The sequence below is a fragment of the Drosophila tropicalis genome, unplaced genomic scaffold (assembly GCF_018151085.1).
Source record: "Drosophila tropicalis isolate 14030-0801.00 unplaced genomic scaffold, ASM1815108v1 contig_1009, whole genome shotgun sequence".
NCBI classification, from domain to species: domain Eukaryota; kingdom Metazoa; phylum Arthropoda; class Insecta; order Diptera; family Drosophilidae; genus Drosophila; species Drosophila tropicalis.
The window spans coordinates 1,400,030-1,413,410 of NW_027172367.1; the positions used below are offsets into that span (position 1 = coordinate 1,400,030).

Consider the following 13,381-nt stretch of genomic DNA (forward strand, 5'->3'; position numbering starts at 1 on the left):
CCTCTAAGACGGCTAAAAAGAATGGGCTTCGCCAAACATATAAGCTAACCAACACCAACAATAATATTTATAGTCCTCTTAGGTATACCAATGAGGTTTGGTCCTTATTGCATATCATCTATTTGTGTTGTTATGATACTATTTTTGTATGTATGGATTCAGAGCTTAAATAAATAAATTCGGCAATGGCTATGAACCATCCAACAATGCACTTCTGCTAGAGATAACCAGTACTCTCATTGAATTAAAATCTGCATTAAACAACCTAAAAGATAAAGCCCCCGGTCTAGATCGGATTTCATAGCCTATGTTAAAAACGTAAATATTTAAGTCACCAAGAGACTCTTAAACTTGTTCAACAATATCCTCAGGCATCCCATACCCCAACGACTTAAACCCAGCAAGATAATTCCCATTCTAAAAGTACAAGGCAACAAGACGTCCATGCATTCATACCGACCGATTTCCCTTAACCCATGCTTATCCAAAGTGTTAGATAAGATTGTTTCGAACCGGTGTGGTGGCTTGCTAACAACAACAAGCTAATTGACAATCACCAACTCGGCTTTCAAAAAGGCAAGGCGATATCTGACTGTCTAGCAGTGTTAGACTATCGGATCTCTTCAGCCTTATCAAAAGAAACCATATGTCAATCATAAGCCTCCACTTTGAAAAAGCCTATGATAAAATAGGAATTTACACAGTGATAGATGGACTACATGGAAATGCAACCACCTTCACGTATGCCGGAAAAGAAAATGCAACATCTACACTGGATCACACAACTTCCCTCTCAGCCAGTCCAGCACGCTCAAAATTCTTGGGCTGACGATACCAAAGAACTACAGGTGAAATAAGCATATTGAAAACTTCACCTCGCAGTTGAACACAAGGCTCAACATTATCAAATGGTGATCAAACCAAAGATACAACTGTGACACCAAAACTCAAATTCTCACGATGAAAGCACTTATTATATCAAATATAGATTATTGCCTACCTTTCTATTGAAAAAGCCCTACATCAATCCTACACTCAAACTACACCCACTGTTCGAAGAATTGATGCCAATCGAAATAAGAACTCAATTCATGACAGCAAAAACATTCACTTTAAGAGCAAAAGCGTCAAACTCACCAATTTACCCCATACTACAAAAAATCAAAATCTCAAAAACCAAACCAAAAGTACCCTCCTTACTACATAGGATTTTAAACATTTGTTCACTACATAGTATAACTGTCCACCCATTCCCATCTAGGAAACTCAGATTCCCCCCTTGGTTGTTTAACTACAAAACCAAACACACACCCATCAGTATTCCAGAAAAAATTCACTGAACTAAAAGACGTAATGAAAGAATTCAAGTTCATATATACTGACGGTTCTAAGTCAGACTCTGGTACCTCCTACAGCATAACCACCGAAACGGAAATCATCAAATATTTCCAATTACCCAACCACAGCTCAATCTTCACTGCTTAAATCTCAGCGATTTTAGACGCATGCTTACTGGCAAAACAATCAAATCGACATTATGCAATCTGCACAGACTCAGTCTCAGCTCTAAAGTCGATCGAAAACATCAACAACCACAACTACTACTGTACCACAATTCGAGACATCATATCCTACAAATATCCAAAATTAATACTAATATGGGTAGCAGGACACACCAACATAACGGGAAATGAAACAGCGGACAGAGCAGCACGCCAAGCTCTTCTCTACCCCTGATATATGTATAAGAACAACTACATTACAAAAGACACACCAAAACTCCTAACAAAACTCTTCAAACAGTACAAGGACGAGCTATGGCAACAATCCTCCCCACACTACAGAAGAGCCAACAAATTAATAATAGAGTAGACCTTATAAAATTTGCAAGAATTCGCCTGGGACACTCGGCACTCACACATAGTCACATACTAAACAAAGACCCCATACCAATGTGTCCTGCTTGTAACACCACCTTATTAATTAACCATATACTCGTAGAATGCAGTGAACTAAACCGACCAAAAACACAACTCCTGCACCCTTTTTTAAAAGCAACCAACATATATCACACAATATAACCCCCCAACCAAAAAAAAAGCACAACTATTTGAAAGATACTAAAACTAAACATAAAATAATGTAGGAATTTGTTTTATTATTTATATTTATTTGTAGTATTTTATTTTATTTTGACATAAAACTATTTATTTGATTAAGTTTAGTTAGAAATTAGTTGTCTTCACTTCGCTTCGCGTCGTTTCGTCTTTCGTCTTTTTTGCAACCGCTCTCGCTCGTCTCTTCGGTTCGACTGCCAAGTCTTTAGCTTAGTTTACCCCGCTCAGCAGAGTTGCCAGACCCAATCCCACAACTCGGCCATCCTATTACGCATTTGCCTCGAATGCATCCTGGTCGTCTATGTCACAGGGAACCCACGGCTTCATATACATAGGCAGCGCAAGTCGTAGTTCGCCTCGGACCGTCGTTGAACAATGTATCCTTGACCACGTCGTATGTTTCTCTGGCCTTTACCATGGTAATGCGGTACGGACCTAAATATTTGGGCTTCAGCTTCAAACCTCCTCCAAGTTGGGTTTTTTCAACAGCTACCAGATCACCGATTTTATATATAGAAGCAGATCTGCGACGTAAGTTGCAGGTCTTCTTATTTTCTTCTTGCATACGAAGGACCTGCTGCTTCGCTAGATTGCGTAGATCATCTCTGTTGTCGTTAAAAATCTGAATCCTATTATTGTGAATTATTTCTTTCAGCCCGAGGTCGTCTTTTGTGTGCATCTTTATACCAATCAGTAGTTCAAACGGCGTTGAATGTGTGCTTCTGCTGTACGTTGAGTTAATCGTTTGTTGCACTTTGCCGACAAACTTACGACAAACAGTCGTAACTGTGTGAAGTTCGATATTTTCTGCCTTACAATTTTAAACTCGTCAGAAGTAAACGCAGAACCTCTGTCAAAAATAATTTAAACTGGATTTCCAAAAATTAAACTTTGTTGTTGTAATATTGTGATTACTTCCTTCGTAGATGTCGTTTTTGTCGGGTACAACCAGCAAAATTAATAACTGCAAGAATGTGCTTATACTGCTTGTGAGTTGACTCTAAGGGTCCAAGAAAATCGATGTGGAACGTCTGAAAGGGCAGTTCTTTTTTACCAAGCTTTCGATTAAGTTTTAGACATGGAATGCAGCATCTTATTTGGTGTTGTATTTTCTCATCTAATTTTGGGATATAATACTCTGTGTACTGTGTATGTATAATCATAACGGGTTAGCGACTAAGCGCATCTGCATGACGTATACGATTTTCTGCACGGTGCTCAACATCAAAATAAAATTCTTGAATATCAAGAATCCATCGTGCGACTCTAGTGTAGAGATGGTCATGGGCTGCAAATTTTTCGGTCCACCCACACACTGTCCAAAATTGAAAAACGCAAACACGCACGCTCCAAAATTTTGGAAACACGACCCCACACGGCCCAGCACAAAATTTTTTACTTAATTTTTGTTTTTGCTATTTTTTATATTTTATTAATTTTCCACGTTTTTGCGTCCAATTTTCAATATGTATAACAATCATATATTATAATTTACAAGTTTTTGTACAAAAATAATAATTTGTCAAGGTTGGAGCTCGAAAGTCGAGTATGTCGCTCATTTAAAATTTGCCCCGAGGTTGAAAACACCCTATCGCTCGTAGCTGAGCTAGCTGGAATACTTAATACTCTTCAGGTTAGTACCACTAGCCCTTTATTACTCGAGTTTTTCCAGAAACTTAATACATCCACAGTGGACGGTGATTCAGTGGCATTGTAGTTATCTAATTCTTGTTCGACTACATGGACAAAATTCAACTTTTCAACACTAGCACGCGGGCGCTCATCGTGTCACGGCTTGACACGATACAACCCAGCCCATGCCCAACTCTACTGTAGTGCACACATCTATTTTATCCATCGTCTTTGCAAATACTTTACAATCGATTATTACTTTAAAATGCATACCTAGAAGGTAAACTCGGAACTTACGAAATGCTTCAACTACCGCCAAAATCTCCAATTCGTAGCTAGTGAATTTTCTTTCCGCTTCAGTCGTCTATTTGCTCATGTAGTACACAGGGTGCACATTTTTATCATCAGTTAACTTTTGTAATAAAATTGCTCCGAAACCATCAATCGATGCTTCTGTATGTAATTCTGTTTCAAACTTGGGGTTAAATATTTGAAAACAGGTTTCTGCGTTATCAATTCGAAAAATCTGCAATAAACTTGCGAAAATAATGAACCAGACCAAGAAAACTTTGGAGCTGCTTTTGATTCATCGGCATAGGCAATTTTTTTACAGCTTTGATCTTTGCGTCTGAGATACATATCTTCTGGTTCTTTATAGTATGCCCGAAAAATTCTATTTCTTTCTTCAAAAAACAACATTTTGTAAAATTGATGACTAAACCATATTCTTCACATCGCTTCAAAACAAATCTCAGATTGGAGACGGCTTCTTCTTCAGTTTTACCAGGGATTATAATGTCGTCGACGTATGGGATTGCCGTACCAGCACGGGTTAAATCAAGAAAAATGGCATTAACGTGTCTCTGAAATACCCCAGGGGAGTTCGTTAATCCAAAAGGAACTTTTACTGTCCGCTGTGTGTTACGAACGAGGTGAATCTTCGACTCTCTTTTTTTACCATACACCCATATGGTGAAATGGTATATTAAAGTCGCCAAAATGTATGTCCGTTTGGTATGTATACTCGTGTAGTATGTAAATGTATAGAGTTAATTGGAATTTTGGCCACGCCCCCAGGAATCACATAAAACTGTTTTTCTTAAAAAGTATAAGGGACATCAAATTTGGTTTATATACTCGTTTAGATAGCGCGCAGAAACTAATTGTTTAAACTTTTTGCTGATTTTCTCGAAAACGAACAAAGCTAAAGTCATCAAATTTAAAATGTGGATTTTTTTTAGTATTCGCGCAGGATTTGTATACTTTACTATTTTGCCACGCCCATTTTCGCCTCCATAATTTAGAAAAAAACGATTGCCAGCTGCAATTTTGGCTATCGCAACTAAATTCTGCAGACCAATTAATCTTACATATTTCTACCAAACTACCAAATTTAATCGGACTGGAAACATGCGAAATATGCATGTTACTACGCAATACACAAGGTGAGCTGACTATTGGCGGCGCTAGAGTTCTCGTGTGTTTGTAGAGTGAGCGAGATATCATGTGTTAAATAAAATTTACCTATTTTCGGTCGAAAATGTAAATTTAACTTTTAATGTACAATTTAACTTTTAATGAAAGACGTAGTCCATTTACAAATGGTAATATGATAACTTGGAATAATACCTGCCAAAATGTTGAAAATACGTAGAAGTTCTGGGCCAAAGTTTGTAATTATAAAGACTCGATCTTTACCAATCCTTATAAAGAGTTAGCTAGCCTCGCACTAAAAATTTTATCTTTTCCCTGTTTGAACGCTGAAGTGGAGCGCCTCTTCAGTCAGGTGAACTTAATTAAAACTTAATTAAGAAATAGAATGGTGCAGATTTTTCTAAGGTGTTAAGCTCTATTTTGGCTATAAGGTAAAACACAACTATTTTAAATATTGTTATACTTATTAATATGAGATTTGACTTATAGATCTGGATTACGCCGACAGGGAAAATGTGCGGCAAAGTGCCTTAGAAAGGCTAATTATAAAAGCAATGAAAGCTTTAAAAATGATGAGTTGGTGTTCATTTATTAAAAAATAGATGTTTTTATTTTAGCTACTTTTTTTAAGCTATTTTCTAAGAAAGTTTAGTTCGAAATTTGAAATTTAGCTACTTTCAGTCCTCGTTTTAGTTACTTTTGCTGAAAAAGCTTCGGAAACACTGCGCATGCGGCCGGCAAAAAGTGTTCTAGTGATCAAAAAATGTAGTTGTATGTGTGCACTTGTTTCGAATTCAAAATACTTCCCTTGCACATCTCTTCAACAACATTTTTCAAAGTTGTTCATTTCTGTGGGCTTTTACCCACAAATAAAGCATTTCATAGAGGACGTGTTGCTTAACCATCCACCATAGTTAATTGAAGGGGTTGCTTTACAGAAAATGTTGTATTGCAAATTTTATGTTCAGTTGTCTTTAAGTCAGCTATTTTCTTCTTGAAGTAGAGCTCTTCTTCGACGGAGTTTGTGGTAGTCTTAGGATTTTTCCTTATTATCTTTGAGTCGTTTACAAGGTGAAGTGGGACGTACGATGTGACAAATAAACTTTTCTCGTCATTTATACAATTGGAAAACCTTTGTTTATACTCGCTGTGAACAGTTCTGCTATTTTCCAATTCATGTTAAGGTTTTTTCTGTTTCATCCAAAGCTCTAAAATACTTGAAGCTGTGTTGTCTAAAAGACTTTGTAGTTGGACTACCACATATGTTTCGTCTAAAACAATATTATTTGAATATCTCAAAGTTTTAAATTAAAGAATTTTTTCATAGCTTGGCAATAAGTTGTAGGAAACTACTGAATTGATAAATGATCTAATGATAATCCAATGACCACGACAAGCGGCAAGTTCTTTTCAATATTTATTTCGTTTGCTTAAAGTTTTGACTATAAATCAGGTAAGCGCAAAACAGAAGCTGCAGAGTCATCATACTTTTGTCGCAGGGCTATTCGGATCAATTTGTTGAGCACTACCAGTAGGCTTCTGGACAATAAATTCTTTAGTTTTTAGCCATTCAGAGTGGTATTGTACAACTGAACTTCTAATTTTTTTGTACTGAATCCAGTAAGCAACTATCTTCTTGAAAAAGTACCGTACCGTCAATCGTATTGACTTTGTGGCCTTTGCTTCTTATGTTAAGTTCCAACAAATTATTTTTGGCTTGACACTTTTTCACTTTTTCTTGACACCAAAGATCAAAGATGTGCTTCCGTAAAAATACATAGTTATGACAATCTCCTTTATAATGAAAAGTAAAATTTCAAAAGACAAAATTATAAAAAATAATATTGCAACTTTTCTGGTAACTCTTTCCTTACCCATTAGCCATCAATGTGGAAGAACGTATTATCTAAAAAGGCTTATCTTTGCGATAGAATGGCCTACATTCATAGGAAATAACGAAGATATTCAAGTCACTGTTTTCCACTGATCGTTCTTATGGAAGCTATATTATATAGTCACCCGATCTTCATCAAATTCGGCACAGTCATTAACATATGTACAGTGTTGGAAGAAATAATAGAAACGGCAACCTTTTTTTCTTTTGAAATCATTTTTTTCAGTGTTTGTGAAATTATTCGGCCTGAAAATCTCTGTTTAAGATGGTGGGATAGTAGTACTGTTATTTTCATTCCTTTTTATACCGATTTTCCCGAAACTTTTCCTTCTATACACTTTTTAGTAGAACTACCACGTGTTTCGGTTGGAAAAAATAATAGAAACGCTCAGTATTTTTCACGTCAAAAACATTTTAGATCTCATAAAAGTTACTTTTTGGTTTTATTTTAATATTCTACATCAAAGGTATTTAATATCCATTAAAATTGGTTGTGATTTCTGTTTTAATTTATTAACATTATATGCAGTATGGGTCGTGGCACGCACTCCTCAGAGGAATAAAAGGAAATCATAAAAAAACTTAAAAACTCTGGTCGTTCAATGGCAGAAATCGCAGAATCAATGAATTCCTAACAAAAAAAAAGTGTTTTCATCTATTCATTATAAATATAAACAAGAAAATCGAGGTCGAAAACGTACCACAACATCAAAATTTGACCAGGTTATCTTGCGAAAAGCGAAAAAAAAAACCCATTCCTTTCATCGTAAAAGCTCAAAAACAAGCTAGATGAGTAGAACTATCCGGACAAGATTGGTATCATTTGGGTTAAAGGCATATAGTGCTAAAAAAGTACCGTGCTTGAGCAAGCAAAATATAAAACGGAGAATAGATTTTGCTACTCAACATGTGCTTCGGGCCAATTGGAAAAAAGTGATATTGTCGGATGAAACAAAAGTTAATTTGTTTGGATCTAATGACAAGGTGTCTGTAAACGGTCAAAAAACACTACTTATGATCCAAAACATACTGTAAAGACCGTTAAGCACGGATGTGGAAACATTATGCTTTGGGGACGCTTTTCTTTCGCAGGTGTCGGTCCGTAATTTTGGATTAAGGATAAAATGTGTGCCATCGACTACGTCAATATCCTTACCAATACTATGCTTCCTTATGCTGAAGAAGAAATGCCTTTGAAATGGGAATATCAGCAGGATAACGATCTCAAACACTCGTCCAAGCTGGCAAAAAAGTGGTTCAAAGACAACAAAGTTAATGTTTTGGAGTGGCCATCTAAGTCCCCGGACTTAAACCCAATAGAACACCTTTGGGGAATATTAAAGGAGAGGATTGCTGGTTATAAACCAAAAAATAGTCAAGTTTTATGGGAAAAGGTCCAGGATGAATGGTATCTTATAGACCCAGCAATCTGTGCTTACTTAGTTGATTCCATGGGACGTCGTTGCCGCGAAGTATTGAAAAGTAAGGGTGAAACGACTAAAGAATATTAAAATAAAACCAAAAATTAACTTTTATGAGATCTAAAATGTTTTTGACGTGAAAAATACTGAGCGTTTCTATTATTTTTTCCAACCGAAACACGTGGTAGTTCTACTAAAAAGTGTATAGAAGGAAAAGTTTCGGGAAAATCGGTATAAAAAGGAATGAAAATAACAGTACTACTATCCCACATTCTTAAACAGAGATTTTCAGGCCGAATAATTTCACCAACACTGAAAAAAATTGTTTCAAAAGAAAATAAGGTTGCCGTTTCTATTATTTCTTCCAACACTGCATATAGATGAAGGCAATCACGTTAAAAGTAACGAAGTTATTTACAAAAGGCACTGTTTTCGATCGATCGTTCCAATGGGAGCTATATGAAATAGTCATCCGATCTTGATCAAATTTGGCACTGTCGTTTATGGGCGCAATAAACAGTATAATATTCAGTTTCGGGAAAAGCTTAGAAAATAACGAAGTTATTGAGAAAAGTCGCTGTTCGTAACTTTGGCGTTTGTATGGGAGCTATTTGATATAGTGGTCCGATCCGAATCCAAAATATGCAACCCCTGCAGTATATAGAAGCCTACGTGCAAAATTTCAGCTCTGTAGCTCTTACGGTCTAGGAGGAGTTTGCGTTGATCCAGACATACGGACGGACATGGCTATTTGAACTTGTCTCGTCGTGCTGATCAAGAATATATATACTTTGTATGGTCGGAGATGCTTCGTTCTATGCGTTGCACACTTCTGACCAAAATTAATATGCAAAAACACAATTGACGAAAACGACAGCAACATCACATAAACAAAAGAATAGTAGCTGATTGCGCTGCAAGTTTGTTTTTGAAAAATAGTGAGAACCCTTTAGTTTATTTAAGAATATACGCTTATCAGCAACTATCAGCAGCTAAGCTTTTCATTTTTATTTCCTAAAAGCATTGAAAAATACAGTGATAACACTCACAACTTTAAGGAAACATAAAGTAGACGTTCACAAAATAAACAAAAACAGTTAAGTTGGTTAAAAGGCAAATTAATTAGTCTTATCTATTTCTACCAAACTACCAAATTTTATCGAAATCGGACTAGAAACATGCAAAATATGCGTTTGAACGTATTTTACTACGAGGTCCATTAGGCCAGAATAGGCCGTTGGCTAGTGGCGGCGCTAGAGTGCTCGTGTGTTTGTAGAGTGAGCGAGATAGCACATAGTATGAAGCATGTTGGGTTTTCGAAATTTAAAATATTTGTTTCACCTGGTGTATGATGGTATACCCAAGTTGGCGAGTTGACTTACTTACTTCATTTAAACTAAATACTCAACCACAAAATCCATTTTAAATAATTAATCTTTGAACACTTTGCCACACGTTTAATCACTTTGAAGTGCGCTTTTGTTTTGACAAAAAGCAAGGACACGTCGCAAAAATGAACTCGTGTTCGTCATTTCAATTCTGTAAAATCCGGTTTGGCACAAGGAAGTTTGGACATTTATTAGACGATATGTATAATTACATGTTGTCAAAATATTTTATAGTGGACGCAACCACTGTGGATTGCTATCCACTGATAGTCCTATGGTAGCTATATGATATAGTCACCCGATCATAATCAAATTTAGCACAGTCATTAATATCCGTAAAAAACTAACAAATATTTATGTGTATGACAATAGCTATAAAATATAGTGGTCCGATTCTAACTCTACAGTATATTGAAACCCACATGAATAATTTCAGTTTTGAAGCTCTCACGGTCTAGGAGGAGATCGTGTCTAGATGCCAGACGGACAGACAGACATTGTTCTATGAACTCGTCTCGTCGTGCTGATCAAGAATGTATGTACATATATACTTTGTATGGTCAGATATACTTCATTCTATGCGTTGCACACCTATGACCAAGGGTTTAAAAGATGCATTTGTAACGCCGAAAGGCCAATATAAATTTTTTGCTATGGAAACTGTGCGAAAGAGAGCTGGCCTTTTAATATGCTTTCGTCTACATTGCCGACGTTCTGATTGTTGCTGAATCGAAATACATAGGAAGCTTATGAAAGCTATCATATACATAAGTAAATTTCATAGAGATACTCCAATTTTTTCATTTATGTTTCTTCTAGAACTATTTGGGGGCTATAAGTAACTCAAATATCAAGTTTCATCCTGATAGCTTTATGCGGTCGGAAACGTCTCCTTCTGTGCGTTACAAACATCTGACCAATTTTATAATACCCTCTACAAGGGTATAGAAAACAGAGGGCCGGGGCTAGCGTCGACCGCGTCAAAGTTTGTATACCCTTGCAAGTTTTTTGTTACTATTTTCTTACCTATGGTCTTCAATGTGGAAAAACGTTTTAAAGGGTTTCTTTTAAGTCTAATGTTTGCGAATCGGCTTACATACATACATACAAAAAAACGAAGTTTTTAATCAGAGTCACTGTTTTTCGCCGATTGTTCTTATAGGAGCTATATGTATATGATATAGTTACCTGATCTTGATCAAATTTGGCACAGTCGTTTAAAACTGTAATAAACTCGTTGCGTTGCACTATGTATACATACATATGTATGTATGTTTCTGTAAGCACAAAAAAAAAAAAAAAAAGAACTACAACAAACGCTGTTTTCATTCGAATACAGTGGACACCTGTCAACTCAATCGACTCATTCATTTCGTTTCAACATACAGCGTGTAGTGTAGTGTGACTGAGTGTAGCCCGAGCTAACTCACTCATACTCATTCCGTTTCTCATTCATACTAACTCAATTCATTTTGAATTCGAATGTGTTTTTTTTTTTTTTTGCCAGTCATGCAGATGTTTAATATGTACACGTTCATATGTATGTATGTACATATGTATGTATGTACAACAAAGTCGAAATTTAATTATACATACATATGTACATACATACATATGAATGTATGCATGTATTTTATAAAATAGGGGATAGATCCCCTAATTAGTAATGTCGATAAAAATTACGATATATGTACATACATATGTAGAGCGAATTTAGCTTCTCTTCTTTTATTTTGAATCGCGCGTTTTGGTGATGTATGTATGTACAGTCTGTCAAGAAACTCTTTGCACTCTGAAAAAAAAAACGAATTTTTTAACTTTAGATACGAAAAAAACAGCTTTTTATTTAAATTAACGATTTATTTTCAATTGTAATCAGTAGATTATTCAATTTTATGTTAAATTTAAGAAGAAAAAAAACAAAATCATTAACGCAAACAAAAGAAAAACAACAAAAAGGAACTTTACTCAATCTTGACACTGTCAAGAAACTCTTTACACATTTCGTTTTGTTCTAATGTAAACTAAATTATATGCTAAATTATTATTATTTATGTACATTTTAGTATTTGGTATGGCCCCCCTTGGCACTAGCAACATGTTGGAGGCGTTTTTTCATTGATCCTACCAACTTTTTTATATATTCAAGAGGGATGTTTTTCCACTCTTCTAAAACAAAATCTTTTAGCTGTTGGCGGTTCTTTGGGTTCCTCTTTCCCACTTTTTTTTTTAGATAGGACCACGCGTGCTCAATCGGGTTAAGATCGGGGCTCTGGGGTGGTGTATCAATGACGTTGCCACAGTTGTATAAAAGCCAAGAGCGGACATTATACTCTTTATGTTTGGGGTCGTTGTCCTGGTAAAATTTGAAATTCGGCTTATTGTCGCAAACGAATCCAAAATTTATCACACTTTGGGTTAAGTATGTTTTCAAAATTTCGAGGTACTGTTCGGCGTTCATGGTATTTTCGATAAATGACAGTTCACCGACTCCTCGACTGGAAATACAACCCCACACCATAACGGAAAGTTTCCCAAACTTCACAGTTGGAATAATATGCCGCTGTTCCAGGGCAGTGCATGCTTTTCGCCATACTCTGGGTGGTCCATCGTTATAGTACAGCATAACCTTAGTTTCATCGCAAAATATGACGTCGTCCCAATATTCTGCTGGGTGGTTCACCATACGAGAAGCGAAAGTAAAGCGCTTTTCAATATTAATTGAAGACAGTAGCGGTTTCTTGCGAGCCACTCTAGAAAAGTACTTATGCCGTAGGATGGCTTGGCGCACAGTCTCGTGTGATACGACTAAGTCACACTCTTCCTTAAGATCCTTAGCAAGGGTTCTCACCGAAATTTGCGGATTTTGGTCAATTTTTCGCATGATTAGGCGGTCGGCACGTTTATATATGTATCTTTCTTTTACGGCCACCTCCATCCTTTACTTCAAGGCGACCCTCCTTTTCCGCGCGATTTATAACGTTATAAATTGTTTTTTTTGATACGGAAAACATTTCTACGAGTTCTGAAACAGATTTACCCAATTGACGATTATATAAAATCAATTGAACTACTTCAAAGGTCAATCTTTTGCCGGGCATTTTAAAAATCTGATTATTACGGTAATTAGATGCTTACTCAACGAATTTTCACAATCAAATCAAAGGGAATGCAAAAGAAGAACCGCGTGATAAAGTTCTAAAAGCATAGTTAACGGTAAATCACCGTTAATTCTACGAATAAGAGCAAAACAGATGAACAAAACGAAATGTGTAAAGAGTTTCTTGACAGTGTCAAGATTGAGTAAAGTTCCTTTTTGTTGTTTTTCTTTTGTTTGCGTTAATGATTTTGTTTTTTTTCTTCTTAAATTTAACATAAAATTGAATAATCTACTGATTACAATTAAAAATAAATCGTTAATTTAAATAAAAAGCTGTTTTTTTCGTATCTAAAGTTAAAAAATTCGTTTTTTTTTCAGAGTGTAAAGAGTTTCTT

The 13,381-nt window shown here is 35.9% G+C and overlaps 1 protein-coding gene across 2 annotated transcripts in view; it reads left to right on the top strand.

Annotated features, from left to right (window-relative positions):
- Nucleotides 1-13,381, top strand: part of step (cytohesin steppke) — a 60,867-nt gene that overhangs the window by 15,367 nt on the left and 32,119 nt on the right. The window lies entirely within an intron of this gene.